The sequence below is a fragment of the Heptranchias perlo genome, unplaced genomic scaffold (assembly GCF_035084215.1).
Source record: "Heptranchias perlo isolate sHepPer1 unplaced genomic scaffold, sHepPer1.hap1 HAP1_SCAFFOLD_513, whole genome shotgun sequence".
Lineage (NCBI taxonomy): Eukaryota > Metazoa > Chordata > Chondrichthyes > Hexanchiformes > Hexanchidae > Heptranchias > Heptranchias perlo.
In genome coordinates this window covers 90,785-108,446 of record NW_027139530.1, presented here as the reverse complement: position 1 = coordinate 108,446, position 17,662 = coordinate 90,785, and positions in this window count along the sequence as shown.

Sequence of the window (17,662 nt, the reverse complement as noted above, 5' to 3'; positions counted from 1 at the left end):
TCCCTCTGGAAGTCAATATACATATAACCCATTGACACTCCATTATCTATCACATTTGTCAAATCTTCAAAAAGTTCAACTAGTTTCTTTGGACTTCACTTACCCTTTACAAATCCATGCTGACTCTCTCTGATCAATTCATGTTTATCCACGTGCTCAGTCATTCTTTCCCCAATAACAGATTCTGGTAACTTCCCCACAACAGACGTCAGACTAATAGGTCTATAATTTCCTGCTTTATCTCTCCTACCCTTCCTAATTAATGGAATGACATTGGCAATTTTTCAATCAATGGAACAATTCCTGAATCAAGAGAGTTTTGAACGATCATGACTAAAACATGTACAATTTCCTCACCTATTCCCCTTAGTCCCCTGGGATGGTCACCATCAGGTCCTGGAGATTTGTCCATCTTTAGTCTAGCTATTTTCTCCATTACCATTATTTTATTTATACTGAATCCCCTTGATTTATTTTCAGTATTCTTTGTGTCTCTGGTATATTATCCTCATGCTTTTCTGTGAGTATTTAGCTCGTCTGCCATTTCCCGATTTTCAATTACAATATCACCGCCATCTGTCTTTAACGGGCCCACATTACTCTCAGTCACCCTTCTTTCTCTTAATATACGTGTAAATACCTTGAAAGTTGTCCTCATTTTCCCTCACAAGTTTTTCTCATTTTCCCTTTTTGCACCTCTTACGATTTTTTGAGTTTCAGCATCACAATAAACAACACTTCACTGTGAAATTCTCCATTCGAGGTTCATATCCTGGAGAAACCCTAATTTAGCCCGAGACTTTTGATCTTGATCTGCAGTTCAAACTTTTGCAAAGAGGGAAAATAAATCCCCAAATCACTCCACCTGAATCTCAAGCGCTTTTGGAAGAAGTTCAGTTCAAACAATCAGGACTTCAAAGGCACCTCAATGACCTGCACTTTCATTGATTGAGCTTTGCTTCCAATTACATTCGACCTTGAAACCGCTCTGGGTTTTCATCTCACTGAAGCAGAGTGTGGCCGCTCTGTATCTGTGAGCATGTCGGTGACGAGGTTCGAATTGATATTGGTCGCTTTCAATTTTTAAAATTTCACTAAGCCTCATGGAAAGGAAACCGAGAGTCGAATTGTCCCTGTAAGTGATGAATTGAAGGGATTGGTGCTCCAAGCAGATCTGGAAAATGCGCAGTGCGGTCTCTCAGGAATTCCAAATCCACCCTCTCGCCACTCGACGATCATATTAACTGAGCTTTACTCTGGCCCAGTGTCACCGCGCTGAAATCGAGTATTTCTCCGGCACGTTTCTCTTAACTTCACAGTTGCTGGTTGAAGAGTGAAGACCGGCTCGTTGGATTTTCACTCCTGCAAGTTTCAACCATTCATTTTGGACTGACTGTAGACAGCTGTTATATTGGTCACTGCAACCTCGAGGTTGAGCTCAGTGAATTATTGGTTTAAAAGTTTGATGGTTCGAGCTCTAATTTTATTTTCCCTAAAGATTCATCGCCTCAAAGTTCTAAGGTTTCAATGTGTGTTTTGTCTGCAAGAAAATGTACCGTGATCATTGCCGGCTGAGCAGGGCTGATATTCCACCATTTACCCTGTTGTCGGAGAGCAGGCACATGAATCATATAAAGAAATGGAACATTGGCTTCACGGAAATCACAATTCATAACCCATTTATTTCAAATGGGTTTATTTTAAATGAGTTAACGCCTGCCTTAAATGGTAGACTCAGGACAGTCACACAAACAGGTTAAATCTACATAGAATAATTACTACGGTCATTTTTAAACTGGACGCCACACGGCGACTTTGCTGTCAGTGAAGAGAGACGAGAAAGACCAAAGTGCCGTTTGCCCCTCTCAGTGTGGCCCTGAAGGACTGTGTCCAGGCTGAAGTTCTGTTCCCACCGGACGATCCTCCCCCCAGATAGTCCTTTCTGAGCTCCAGTCAGGTGATGCTAAACACTCAGGAGGAAAAGACCAAAATCTACAACAAGGTGTTTAAAACAAAGCTGATTTATTTAACAGATATCCAGAATATTAAACTCCAGCCCAGTTATAGGGGTTATTAACATCAGAAGAAACAAACCCCAACTGTCAGAATGAACATGGTTCAGTCCTGGATGGGATTAACAGCAGAATCCAACCCCTGTCGTCACTTTTGAACTTCCTGGTGTCTCAGCACGTGTGATGACTGAGTGAATCCCTTCCCACACACGGAATCATAGAATCAGAGAAAGCTACAGCACAGAAGGAAGCCATTCGGCCCATCGTGTCTGTGACGGCCGAAAAAGAGCTATCCAGCTTAATCCCACTTTCCAGGGCTTGGTCCGTAGCCCTGTCGGTTACGGCACTTCAAATGCACATCCATGTACTTTTTAAATGAGTTGAGGTTTTCTGCCTCGACCACCCTTTCAGACAGTGAGTTCCAGACCCCGACCACCCTGTCCGCTTCTGTGTATCCTCTAACTTTATCACTGCTATCCGGAGGTCGAGGAGACAACCATTCGCTCCTCAATGACATAAATCGTGAATGATACCCTGACCCCGACGAGCCCAGAAACAAGAACGTGTCCTTAAATTAAAGTGTTACAGACACATTCTATGAGAGGTCTGTCTGTGCGATGAAATGGTGTTTTTGAACAGTCATTCTGATATCGGTTTCCTTCTCAAACCTCAACAAATACCAATTCCAAAGTGTGACTTTGTCGCTTAATTCCACAAATTAGGTAAAAATAATAAGTGACACAAGACATTGCTGGGAGTTGAACCCAGGATCGCCTGTTTACAAGACAGATGCTTTAACCAACTAAACCACAGCACCAATTCACAGCACCTGCTCCCCACCTCGTCTCACTAATATCGATCAGCGACACGTTACTGTCTGTTCGAGGCACAGACCGTTTTATCTTTGTCTATTTCCCTTGTCCGTTTACCTGTGCATCCTGATACTGCCTGCATTTCTCGCTGTGTTTATCTTTGTGTATCCATCAGTGTGTTGATACACGGATGATTAAGTGTGCTTGTGTTTGTTACATTAAATAAATTAGGGGTTCAGACAATTCGGGGTTCAGACAATTCTCGCTCTGACATTGGAGAACGATTGAGTCAGAGAGTTATACAGCACGGATAGAGGCCCTTCGGCCCATCATTGAGCCGAACTTTACAGCGAAGTCTTGTTTATTGTGGTGCTGAAACGAAAAAACCGAAGAGGTCCAAAAAGGGAAAAGGAGCAAAAACTTGTGAGGGAAAATAACGACAACAATCAAGGTATTTACAGGTATATTAAGAGAAAGAAGGGTGACTAAGAGTAATGTGGGCCCCTTAAAGACAGATGGAGGTGATATTGTAATTGAAAATCAGGAAATGGCAGAGTTGCTAAATATTTACTTTGCATCGGTCTTCATGGAAATGGATGAGGCGAACATAGCAGAGACACGAGGAAAACTGTAAATAAATCAAGGGGATTCAGTGTAAATAAAATAATGGCGATGGAGAAAATAATGAGATTGAAGATTGTCAAATCTCCAGGACCTGATTTTACCATCCCAGGGGAATAAGAGGAATAGGTAAGGAACTTGTACATGCTTACTCATGATCGATCAAAACTCTCTTGATTCAGGAATTGTTGCTTTAATTGAAACATTGTCAATGTCACTCCATTATTTCGGATGGGTCGGAGAGATAAAGTTGGAAATTCTAGGCCTATCAGTCTGACGCCTGTTGTGGGGAAGTTACCAGTATCCGTTATTGGGGAAAGAATGACTGAGCACTTGGATAAATATGGAGTAATCAGAGAGAGCCAGCATGGATTTGTAAAGGGGAAGTCAAGTCTAACAAAGCTCGTTGAACTTTTTGAAGATGTAACTAACGTGCTCGATAATGGAGTGTCTCTGGGTGTTAGATGGACATTGACTTCCAAAGGCATCCAATAAGGGACCACATAAGAGACTGTCAACAAAAATTAGAGTGCGTGGAATTTAAGGCAACCTATTGAAATGGGTCGGGAGTTGGTTGGAAGGTGGGAGGCAGAGGCCCGGGATAATAAGGGATGTACTCAAATTGGCCGGATGTGATTAGTTCTGGAGCATCAGCTTTTTCCGATATGTATAAATGACGGAGATGAAGGAATAGAGAGCCGAACACTCACGTTTGTCGCTGACATCGAGTTAGGTGACACAGTGAGTAGTGTAGATGGGAGCATAAAGTTACAAAGGGAAATTGATAGATTCAGTGAGTTGGTAAAACTGTGTCAGATGGAGCTTACATAGAATTACATCGAATGTACATCACAGAAACAGGCAATTCGGCCCAACGAGACTATACCGGTGTTTATGCTGCAGACGAGCCTCCTCCAACCCCTCTTCATCTAACCCTATGAGCAAACTCTAATATTCCCTTCTCCTCTATGTGCTTATCCAGCTTCCCCGTAAATGCATCCATTCTATTCGCCTTAACTACTCCTTGTGGTGGTGAGTTGAACATTCTAACGCCTCTCTGGGGAAGTCTGTTTCTCTTGAATGCCAGATTGGATACATTAGTGACTGTATTAATGTTTCAGAAGATGGGATGATCGAGTGAATCTCTTCCCACACACGGACCAGGTGAAAAGTCTCTCCCCAGTGTGAGTGCATCGATGTCTCAGCAGTTCGTTTCTGATTTTAAGTCTCTTCCCACAGTCAGAACATTTAAAGGTCTCTCAGTGTGAACTCGCTGGTGTGACAGAAGGAGGGATGACCGAGTGAATCTCTCCTTACACACGGAGCAGGAGAACGGCCTCTCCCCAGTGTGAACTCGCTGGTGTCTCAGCAGGTTGGATGACTGAATGAATCTCTTCCCACACACAGAGCAGGAGAATGGCCTCTCCCCAGTGTGGGAGCATTGGTGCATCAGCAGGGTGGATGACCGAGTGAATCCTTTCCCACACGCAGAGCAGGTGAACGGTCTCTCCCCAGTGTGGGTGCGTTGGTGTGTCAGCAGATGAATTTTGCTTTTAAATCTCTTCTCACAGTCAGAACATTTAAAAAGTCTCTCATCGGAGTGCACTCGCTGGTGTGACAGAAGGTGTGATGACCGAGTGAATCTCTTCCCACACACGGAGCAGGTGAACGGCCTCTCCCCGGTGTGAACTCGCTGGTGTCTCAGCAGGTTGGATGCCCAAGTGAATCCCTTCCCACAAGCAGAGCAGGTGAACGGCCTCTCCCCAGTGTGAGTGCGTTGGTGTGTCAGCAGAATACTTTTGCTTTTAAACCTCTTCTCACAGTCAGAACATTTAAAAGGTCTCTCATCAGAGTGAACTCGCTGATGTGACAGAAGGTGTGATGACCGATTGAATCCCTTCCCACACACGGAGCAGGTGAACGGCCTCTCCCCAGTGTGACGGCGTCGATGAGTTTCCAGCTGTGACGGGTAATTGAATCCCTTCCCACAGTCCCCGCATTTCCACGGTTTCTCCGTGGTCCGGGTGTCCTTGTGTCTCTCCAGGTTGGACGATCAGTTGAAACCTCGTCCACACACAGAACACGTGTACGGTTTCTCCCCACTGTGAATGGTGTGATGTTTTTTCTGGCTGTGTAACTGGTTAAAGCTCTTTCCACAGTCAGTGCACTGGAACACTCTCACTCGGGTGTGTGTGTCTCGTTGCTTTTCCACTCACACTGATGTTTGAAACCTTCTCCCATGGATAGAACAGACAAACATTTCTCCTTCCACATTCAAAGGCCGATGATATTCAGGTCCTGATGAATCGAGTGACTCTGTCAGATCTTGATGTGATCTTTGGTTTGAGTTTCCCTCTGCAAATCCTCCCCTGTAAAAGGAGTTCATAAAAGTTATCACTGTAATTACAGGATAGAAATTCAGATCAGATAACTTTACTTTCTATGGAACATTATTTCCTCTCTCATTCCTCAAAGCTGTAAATCCCCGTCCCAGACACTCTCCCTCCTCCCTGTGCTGAAATCCAAACCCATCGCATCATCTTTCAGTGGCCCGAAACCATGAGTGAAAGGGTGAGAGAGGAATGTGAGAGAGTGTGAGAGAGTGAATGTGAGAGAGGAATGTGAGAGTGAATGTGAGAGAGTGAGTGTGTGAGAGTGTGAGAGAGTGTGAGTGTGAGAGAGTGTGAGTGTGAGAGAGTGTGAGTACAGCAGTGGGCTCGGTGTGGAGAATGAAGTGGGGCAGGTGGAGCATATTTCATTGGGGCAGCAATGATCATAATCTCATTAGGTTTAGAATAGTTATGGAAAAGGACAGGGGACAGTCAAATGTGAAAATTCTTAACTGGAGGAGGGCAAATTCCAGTGAGTTAAAAATGGATCTTGTCCAGGTGGATTGGAATCAAAAATTGGCAGGCAGAACAGTAATTGAACAGTGGGAGGCCTTCAAGGAGGAGTTGGTTTGGGTACAGAGTAGACAGATTCCCACGAGGTGGAAAGGAACAGCATCCAAAGCTCGAGCTCCCTGGATGACTGAAGATATGGAGATCACCATTTCTCCTTCATTTACAGACGCCCCCTGACCGATCACCATTTCTCCTTCATTTATAGACGCTCCCTGACCGATCACCATTTCTCCTTCATTTACAGACGCTCCCTGACCGATCCCCATTTCTCCTTCATTTACAGACGCTCCCTGACCGATCCCCATTTCCCCTTCATTTCCCGGCGGGTAGTGAGGGGGGGATAATGTTCACTGTTTTATATTCGGGTCTGGGGCCGCACTCGGGGTTTGTAAAGCCTGAGCCTGGGCCTGAGCCCGGACCCGGGCCCCGGGGTTTATTGAGCCTCTTGCTCCGATCCTCTGACCTGCACCGAACGCGCTCCTCCCGCAGCCTCGACTGGCCGCGCATGCTCAGGACACACTGACCGATAATGAGGTACTACTGCGCCTGCGCGCTGGGCTCCACTGATTCAGATAGGGCACAATCTGAACCGCGCTGCATGCTGGGTGATGCAGCCGCCATTGATGATCTTAATATCAGGCCGAAAAACAAAGACATTGGAAGCAGGAAGAGCGCGTTTGGAACAAAGATAATAAAATAAACTGAAATACCAGCTCTTCGTGTCATTTAAATCGGCACAAACACACAGCGCAGACGCTCCACCACTTTGGTGAACTCCAGAAAATATTTTTACGGTAACTTTTATTAATTTCGTTTTATTAAATGTTGCAACTGACGGGGTCAATTAATGTTTATTTTCGAACTGCACCTCAGGATGTCAGTCTCAACACTAATCCCGCCCTGGTGATTAAGGAGAGTTCCGGACCAAGAGGAGGAGCGGAAATTGACTTGAGGGGTGGGCGGCTGAGGGGTGAGTTGGTCCTCCAACCAATCGGAGTGTGTGAGGGGTGGGAGTTGTGGCACCGAATGGGCGGGTCGAAGCCCAGATGTCCCTCATTGTCTGAAACATAATTTTTAAAACCTAATTTATCTTAAACTCCTGGAGACAACTCGACCTTTCTGTTGCGTCTTGAAACAGATCAAACCAGATGAGGTGGAGCAAACATTTCAACATTTGTAAGAAAAACACATGAACTAAGAACAGCCAACATGAATCATTTGAGATAACTCAAGTCTACTGATAAAGTGAATGTAGTGGTTGTTGTGTACATTGATTGTGAAAGGGTGTTTGGTAAGATGCCGGACAGGAGGCTTGTTGATAAAATTAGTACTTACCGTATTGAAAGGAATGAGGCAGTGTGTATAGGGAGTTGTGTGAAGGGCAGAAAACAGAGTAGTGGTTAATGGATGTTCTCCAGACTGGAGGGATGTGAACAGTGGTGTCCCACAGGGTCAGTGTTGGGACCATTGCTAACCACAATACAGAGTATGATCTGAGCTTGGGTATTTGGGACACAAGTGAAAATTTCTAGATGACGCCAAAATTGGCACCAGGGCAACTGTGAAGAGGAGTCAGAGACTTCACTGTGACGTCCACGGGTTAGTAAATGGGCCAGGTGAAGTTTAATGCAGAGAAATGTGACGTGATGCATTTTGAGAGGAAGAAAAATGAGATGAAATGTAAACTAAATGGTCAAAGTTTAAAAGTAGAGAAGCAGAGAGACTTAGGGATGGAAGGTTCTAAATAATGCATTGTCTTATTAATTGACAAGTCTAAGAGTCAGCAACTTTAATACCTCATGAAGAAATATATGAGCAAATTCTCTTTCCTCTCCCATACCAGACTAAACATGCAAATCCCCCGTGTAGACCAGATCAGCCCTCTGGATGGAACCACGGACTCCCTGAGCTTGATCTCCGGTGTCTCCAGTCCCAACTGCCCCTTACATCAGTATCCCCTCACTTTTATACCCTGTTGTGATCCATCTCTGTCACTGGAGCTGGAACTTCCCTAATCTGTGGTTTACAAGGACACATTGCTTGGTTCCCAGCAGTTACTTTTCTTCAGTAGTGTTCTCATGATCCCTGAACTATCCTGCTTAGTCTTAATTAGAATCATAGAATCAGAGAAAATTTACAACACAGAAGGAGGCCATTCATCCCATCGTGTCCGCGCCAGCCGAAAATGAGCCACCCAGCCTAATCCCACTTTCCAGCACTTGGTCCATAGCCTTGTCGGTCACGGCTCTTCAGATGCATATCCGGGTACCTTTTAAATGAGTTGAGGGTTTCTGCCTCTCCCACCCTTTCAGGCAGTGAGTTCCAGACACCTACCAGCCTCTGGGTGAAAAATGTTTTCCTCAGCTCCTCAATAATCCTTCTACCAATCACTTTAAATCTATGCCCTGCCCCTTGTTTATTGATCTCTCTGCTCAGGGAAATCGATTCTTCCTATCCAGCCTATCTCGGCCACACATAATTTTGTACACCTCAATTAAATCAATCCTCAGCCTTGTTAGACTCGAATTTTTGGATCAAAACCAGACGGAGACGGAACTGCTGACCAAGTTAAAGTTTATTAGAAAACCTTGTGCACAAAGGGAGAGTGGCAGCTTCCTCAAGCTCGTGACTAACTCTCAAAGGAACATCAGCACTACAAGCATGTTTATACCTTTCAATAAGCAACACCCACCTGCCGTAGAATGTGGTACAGGTCTCCGTAACTACAGAGGGTTTCATTGGGTGGTATAGCCTGCCACTCACTTGTCAGGTGCTACCTTGGGTCGTCCCATGACTTTAAACATCTCACATTCCTGAGGAGGACCCTTATCAATAAACACAAGTCCCAGACATTGAAACGACACAAAGGGTCTTCACAAAGTCCTGAGCAGCTGCTTCCTATCTGACTCCCTCTTGAGCTGGGGTAACCTTGGAGATATCCACCGCTCCTCCCTTAATCATCCGAAGTGAGCTAGTTAGGATAAACAATGTCGGCTTCGGCCTTGGATAAACATTCCCTAGTGTGTTCTGGAGATAAGCGAGGTGGTGGACACAAATCCAACAAACCTGCCTTTGTCAGCTTTTACAGTGTGGGTTACAAGCTGCTCCCATAATGGTCAAGTATCCCATCATGCTTTGCTGCTACCTAAATGCTGCATGTGCGATTTAACTACTTGTGTGTGTGAGGATAGGAGTGGCTAATCATTCTTTAATATATATATATATATATATATATCAGGTTAGGTGAGGAGGGGCTGGAGGTTTTGGATTTCTGTTCACAAGCCTATTTTCCAGTCCAACAGTCCCCCCTCCAAACCTGGACATTGGATTATTCAGGGAAAAGCAAGAGCGCAAGTGACTGAGGTTTTGTCTAATAATCAACATAATTTACTCGCCCTCTCCCCTCTCCAGCCCACTGGCTATTCCAGGGGGATCCTCCATTGGTCACATATGATCCGACATGAATCCTGTCGAGGCGGCCGCCCGTCGAGGCACCGGGTCTGCATCAAAAGAGGGTAATTAGTCATTTACATTAAAACCATTCCCGATTCAATCTCCTGCTGCTCTCCTCACCCACACACTTGATTTTTCCCATAAGCGGCTGAAATCGTCTGAAGCACGGGTGGGGGAGGGGCGCATACACCAGCTGTTTTCACCATCCATCCAGCCAGGTGTTTTGCCTCAGCCCGTTTCCATTTCTTACATGCCACACATAGCAGAATAAAGACCAGTATTAACTGCACCATGACCAAAACATGGGAAATTAGTCGGATCCATGGGTGAATCTGTACATTTAGTCCCCAGTCCCATAAGACATCCCACCACATGATGTCTTTCCTCAACTCCTTGCTCCCCTGTTCCATGGTATAATACACCTGCTGGGAATGTTCAACCTTCTCTCGTAACTGTCTCAGGTGTTCGGGCAATGGAGGTATTGGATATCCAAACGTGTTGATGTAGTTCCATACGTCGTTCCTAATGTCTTCAGACACTTGAAGAAAGGTCGTGTTGTCCTGGTGTATGTCCACCAGCTCCTCGTGTCCAATTCGTACAGGACTTTCCGGGGTGAAGCTAAACTCCGGACTGGGGATGGCACACATTAAGTAGCGTAACTAACACATACCCACCTCGGCTATCATCCAGATAGCACGTGTGTGTACCAAACTCGTCCCGGCACCATTCTAACTCCGAGTCAGTAGCTGCCCGTCCATAAACCAGCAGTCCCAACAATCCTATCATCCCTGATACAGACCAATTCATAGTGTCAAAGTCGCCACTGTCCCAGATTCAGGGACCAGTGCTGGGCCGGGGTAGGCGAAGAGGGGTCCGATAGACCTGGGAAAAGAGGAAGGAAACAGAGAGGAGGATGAAGAGGAGGGAAATATTCCCGCCTGGGTAACCAATAGTTGGAGAGTCAATATGTCCGGTAGCGGTGACAGTACTGGGGCCGGCCCGTGTACCTGTTAGGAAGAGAGAGATACAGAACATCCTAAACAATTGACTCGATCGTCTGACCTTGGTCCTGGAAAAAAAAGCAAGAAAGCTGATTCGCATTATTCTTAACGATTTATTACGCATCTGTTAACCCCTCCACACGTCCTGTTCCAATCCAGTCCGATCCGTTCATGCTGCAGCAATCAGCTTGAGGAGGGAGACGCTGACATCTAGAGAGATAGTGTGCCTCCTGTAAATGCTGGACCCGGAAATGGTTAGCCTGGTTGGTCTCACTGAGCAGACGCAGGTATGTCAGGAGGGTGTTTTGGAACTGGGAGGTGTCCCCTGTGCCCAGTGGGGGTGCGTCTTGGGGTAACACCATGGCCCGTCCAGTCATTAGTTCGAATGGTGTAAAGCCGGTGCTTTTGGCTGGCGTGGCCCGTAATCGCCAAAGATTAGCGGGGAGGACGGTGTTCCACCCTTTACCGGTCTGCAGGATGATTTTACTGATGGATTGTTTTAGCGTGCGGTTCATTCCCTCTCCCATTCCAGACGATTGAGGATGGCAGGGGATGTGGAACCGCTGTCGGACCCCCAAAAGAGCCAAAGCCTGTTTCATTGTCTTGCCGGTGAAATGGGTTCCCTGATCCGAATCTATCTGGTCGGGCACTCCCCAGCGAGGAATGACCTCCATGGCGAGGATTTTTGCTGCTGCTTCGGCCGTATTCCCCCTGGTCGGGAAATCCTCCACCCAGCGAGTGAAAAGGTCAATGATGACAAAAACATGGCTGTACCCGCCACTGGGAGGGAGGGGGCAATTCCCGTTTGGAGACAGGGCAAACAGAAGCGTCCGGACTCGTGGATTTCCCTGGCCAGGCCGGGCCACCACCTGGTGTCAGCTATGAGGTAGTATAATTTGCACCCTCCCAGGTGTGCGGGTTCATGGTAGGATTGTATCAGGGCTCGTCGAAGGGCTGTTGGGACCACATACCGGGTCTCATGACGCCAAAACCCCTGGGCGTCTTGATGTGCTCCCTCTTGCACCCAGAGGTGGATATTCTCGGGGGACTCAGAGAGGTACGCGGTTAGGAGGGACTCACTTGTTACCTCGCTAGCTTCGGAACCCTTTCCCTTGTGCTTCCCCTCTGCAGAATTAAGAGCCGTCACAGGGAGGGTGGAGGCAGCCTGCTCAGCGGCCAAGTCCGCAGCCCGGTTCCCTCTGATTTCCGGGGTCTCCTCCGTCTGATGGGCCCGAATCTTAATGACAGCCCCCAAGGTGGGACCATTCGCTGCCCGAATAAGCTCGGCAATCGCAGGGGCCGTGCTTAATTAAACAGCCCCTCGTCGCTGCCAGAGACGCGAGTAGTCATGGACGACAGAGTAAGCATCCTGGCTGTCAGTGTATATGATCGCCGTTGTCCCTTCCGCCAATTGGAGGGCTTTGGTGAGCGCGGTGATCTCTGCCAGTTGCCCCCCTCCTCCGTTCCCAAGGCCCCTTGAGCAAGAGTCTGTCCTGACGGACCCACCACGGCCCATCCAGTGACCCGTCGGCCCTCGTGGTAAAAGCTGGACCCGTCTACAGACATTTCTAAACAGGCCCGGACTATGGGTTCCGTGAGGAGAGGTCCCTGACTCTCGTAGCGTAAAATAGTCGTGAATCATGAGGAGTCCCTTCATCAATCAGGAAAGACGCCGGGTTCGTTCGAGGGTCAGTTATCACCTCGATCCGGATCCCCTTACCGAACAAACACGCCTCCCATCTCGCACGCCCCTGATTGGAAGTTGTTTTTCCGCTGCCTGTGAGGAGTTTAACGAGGCTGTGACGGGTGTGTCGGATAACTTTACCGGGACCTACCATGGGCTCTGTTGCTTCTACAGCCGGTGCCGCACAGTCGGTGGCGGCCAGATATGGAGGCTGTCCTGTCATAGAGGGTGGTATTGGGCAGGAATAGTACCCCACCGGCCGGATGTGATCGTCCCGGAATTGTCCCACCACCGCACTATACGTCCGATTGCCCACCCAATTCCACAAATGGGAGGGTTTTGCAGGGTCCGGGAGACCCAGGGCAGGTGCATTAGCCAAAGTGATTGTGACCATTTCAAAAGCTTCGACTGCCTCAGGTGTCCAATCCAGTCTCGCCTCTCCCGGGGGCCCTCCCTTTAGGAGGTTGTTTAAGGGACTTGCCAATTCGGTGAAGTCGGTTACGTACGTGAGGCAGTAATTGAACAAACCCATTACACTCCGCAGGACGGAGACGGTCGCGGCATTTGTAAAAGTGCTCGGACCCCCTCGGGGGTTAACGGTCTCCCTTCTGGGGAGATGATCTGACCCAGATAGATAACCCGTGGGAGCTACTCTTGGGCCTTAGTCGGATTCAGTTTAAAACCTCCAACGATTAGCGTCTCCAAGACACATGTTAGGGCGTCTAAATGATCTGAGGGTGAAGGACTTCTGATGAGAAAGTCGTCAACATACTGGAGACAGGCGGGGGTTTGCATGCGGGCATCCACCATTGCCGGTTGGAGAGCCTTTTCCAGACTCGTGAAAAATAATGGGTCAATGGTGGAATCCGTGGGGCAGCCGGGTCCAGGTATATTGAGTGGACCGCACAGTGAAGGCAAAACATTCCCCGCACCCAGCGTCCAGAGGACAGGTCCAGAACCCGTTTTGGATGTCCAGTGCCGTAAATATGGACAGGCCTGGGTGGAGGCCGTTTAAAATGGGAGCGGGGTTTGCTCCTGGAGCGTGGAGTTTATCTGTGACTTTGTTCAGGGCCGTATAGTCTATGGGCAGCCTCCAGGACCCATCTGGCTTTTGCACAGGCCATACGGGGGAGTTGGTCCGGGAACGGGTCTCAATCACTATCCCGGTTTCTAACAAATCTCCCACTATTGACTCAACGGCACGTTGGGCCTCCGGCCGGAGGGGATACTGTCGGTGAGCCTCGTGGTAGGGTCCGTGAACCCTGACAGGGTCCATCTGTGCCCTACCGCAATCTAGTTTGTGGGTAGCCCATGCGAGAGGGTAAGCTGCGCAAACTTTCCCCCATATCCCTTCCTCCGCCCAAGCACGCTCAATCGGTCGGAGGACCTGTACCCCACACTGTTGGGTATAATCTGCTGAAAAGGGAAACCTCCCCCTCCCGGCCCCCCTATTTGCAGTGAGTGGTCACTCAAGGCAGGTTCGCCTCTATCTGGTGCAAGATGTCCATTCCCAAAATCAGACCCTGGTTATTGGGACCTTCCCAGAGCCTGGCCCGGGGGATAGCTGGAGGGGGATTGGAATGCTCTGGCGAAGGATCACGCTCTCCCCACTAACCCCGCTGATATGTATTTTTTTGTTCACGGTAGGAAAATCTGAGTCGGTTATCGACACCGAGGCTCCCGTGTATAAAAGAGCACAATACTGCCGGCCTCCTAACAGTACGTTTAGACACGGGCGGGTGGCCCCCGGTCCTCCGACGGAGGAAGCCGTGGTGTCCAATCCTTGATGAGGGGAAGATGGGAGGAGGAGAGCTCGCAGTCCCTCCAATTCACGGTCGGATAACCCCCCCCTTTGTTGGTCTCTGCGATCCCTGAGTGGTTCCCCGGGGCCCCTGTCCTTCCCTCCCCCCCCCCCTTTCCGTAACACGTGGCTTGGCTATGCCCCGGGCGCCCACAATTGGTTCATGGTTTCCTTTACACGGGGCAATCTCGATATAAATGGCCTGTTTCCTGGCAATTATAGCAGGCACGATCCTCTCGGACTACTGCTACCGGTTCTGTTTTAATTTTTGGGCTAGTGTGGTGCGGAATCCACGGCAGGACGGGTAGGGTGTGGCCCTGGCGGTGAGTGTGGGTGTCTGTCAGATAGACCCCGAAAAGCCGACTAGTCCATTCCCGAAGCCCTGCCTCAGTGGCCTGTGGACTGGCCCCCATCCTAAGCGCTGTTTGGTATAGTTTATCCAGTCCCCGAATTAAGCTATCTATAAATCTTGGATCGTTGTGTTTGGCGGGGATGCCGTTGGTCTGTCCCCAATGTTCATACCGTTCAATTACCCGGTCAATATACGCACTGGGGTCTTCCCCAGGGTTTTGTCGTGGGGCCGTGAGTTCTGTCCAGGTGGCAGTACCGTTACCCAATCCATCTTGAACCCAGGTCTTTAGAGCTTCAAATTGGGTGTCACACTCGACCATAGTGGCTGGGACTTGCAAATCCCAAGGGGGCAATGCCCCAAAGACAGCAGAGAGGCACTTAACCTCAATGATATCTTTTATGTCCTTTATGGACAGATTAAAATGTCGGGCGGCGCTTTGTATCTTTGCCCATATGTCGACAATGGGGTTATATCACTTCAGGTCGGGAATGAGAAGGATCAGGCTGGATCTCTCCTGTGGTGTTAAAGGCTGAGATTCCCCCCAATGTGCCCCTGCCTCCCATTTCCTCATTTGCTGCCCCTCCGGCTGGGTTTGGATTTACTCGGACAGGGGCCAGGGGTTTCGGCTCCCCATTTCCAGGTTGTACCGGTGCCGAAGGGCAGATACGGTTGTATTCGGGAGGCACTCAGCCTGCGGCGTTTTGTGCTGCAGAGCCTCCATTGCCTTAACCATTCCCCCCACATTCCTGTAAATCGTCTAACTCCTCCGTTGCTGGCACTTCCAGATCCAAAAGGCTGCAAACTCGAACTTTAGCCTCTTGTACAGGTCTCAAAAAGTCCTGTAGAGGAGACGGTCTCCCCCATTTGTCCACGATTAAATATCCTGTCTGATCTGCCCAACTAGCGAGCAGAACGGTACCATAATTAATTTGTTTAGCAGCCTTGTGTCCCGCCCACCACTCTATTTGATCGACGACTGGACTCGTTTCCTTCCATCCGTTCCTGATCATTTCACTTTGATATTTTAAATTAGCCTCTTGGACTCGTTTTACAACAGAGACACTGGTGGGCAGAGCCGGGACGTCCGGAGGAAGGGGTTTCCCCTCGTTACTCATGTCAATCATTACGTATATCCTTATGCTCTATTTTATACTTTAATTTATTTTACTCTAATCTTATACTTTAATCGGCACAAACGTATCATCTTATAGTCTAATTTATCCACACTCACTGGTCCCCGGATCACGATCCTGTGGTGGTTGTCGTTCCCTTCGCCTACTTGATCCTGACCGTCACGTGGGACTTGGTCCTCTTAATTCAGGCTCAGGCTCGGTGTTTGAGATAAACCACCACCCTTGTCCGTGTCGATCACCACGTGACTCTCAAAATCCAACCTTATACTGTATCGGAATAGCGGCATAAACTTATACTCGAAGCAAACAAACACTTACACTATATCTTATAAACCTACAGGTCTAGTCAATTCCGTCAATCCGTGGTCTCCGTGAGGAATTTTACTACGTGGATAATTTTAATACTGCGGCAAGTGCCACTGCCAATCCTGTCTCCAATGATGAGCCGAGCCCCTACCATAGGCTACCGGCCTCACCCTCGAGGGCTTTATACAGGGGCACCCCCCTGTCTGGAGTACAGGACTATCCTGTTTCACTATACCACGTACCCTCCAATACAGGATCCGTTAGCCGACCTGCAGCGCAGTATCCCACTTCTGACACCAACTGTTAGACTCGAATTTTTGGAGCAAAACCAGACGGAGACGGAACTGCTGACAAAGTTAAAGTTTATTAGAAAACTTTGCGCACAAAGGGAGAGTGGCAGCTTCCTTAAGCTCGTGACTAACTCTCAAAGGAACATCAGCACTACAAGCATGTTTATACCTTTCAATAAGCAACACCCACCTGCTGTGAAAGGTGAGGGTACATGTTTACATAACTACAGTGGGTTTCATTGGGTGGTATAGTCTGCCACTCATTTGTCAGGGGCTACCTTGGATCGTCCCATGACATTAAACATCTCACATTCCTGAGGAGGGCCCTTATCAGTAAACACATAAGTCCCAAACATTGAGACTGGGCGGGGGTCTTCACAAGTCCTGACCAGCTCATCCCTCGCTCCCTTTTGTGCTGGGGTGACCTTGGAGATATCCACCGCTTCTCCCTTGATCATCCCAAGTGAGTTAGTTAGGATAAACAATGTCCTTGAGTAAACATTCCTTAGTGTGTTCTGGAGATAAGCGAGGGGGTGGCCATAAATCCAACAAACCTGCCTTTGTCAGCTCTTACAGTGTGGGTTACGAACTGCTCCCATAATGGTCAAGTATCCCATCATGCTTTGCTGCTACCTAAATGCGACATGTGCGATTTAACGATCGAATTTTTGTGAGGATAGGAGTGGCTAATCATTCTTTATTATATATATATCAGGTTAGGTGAGGGGAGGCTGGAGGTTTTGGATCTGTGTTCACAAGCGTATTTTTCCAGTCCAACAACAGTGAGGAGGAGAGTGACAGGACAAAGACAGGTTGGTGGAATGGGCAGAAACATGGCAGATGAAATTTAACGCAAAGAAGTGCGAAGCGATACATTTTGGTGGAAGAACGAGGAGAGGAGAAATAAACTGAAGGGCACAATTCGAAAGGAGCTGCAGGAACCGAGAAATCTGGGGGTTCATGTGAACAAATCTTTAAAGATGGCCGGGCAGATTGAGAAAGCGGTTAAAGAAGCATACAGGATCGCGGGCTTTACAAATAGAGGCATAGAGTACATAAGGAAGGAAGTTATAATGAACCTTTATAAAACACTTGTTCGGCCACAACTGCAGTATTGTGTCCAGTTCTTGGCACCGCACTTTAGGAAGGATGTGAAGGCCTTTGAGAAGGTGCAGAACAGATTTATTAGAAAGGTTCCAGGAATGAGGGACTTCAGTTACGTGGATAGACTGGAGAAGCTGGGGTTGTTCTCCTTAGAGCAGAGAATGTTGAGAGGATATTTCATCGATGTTTT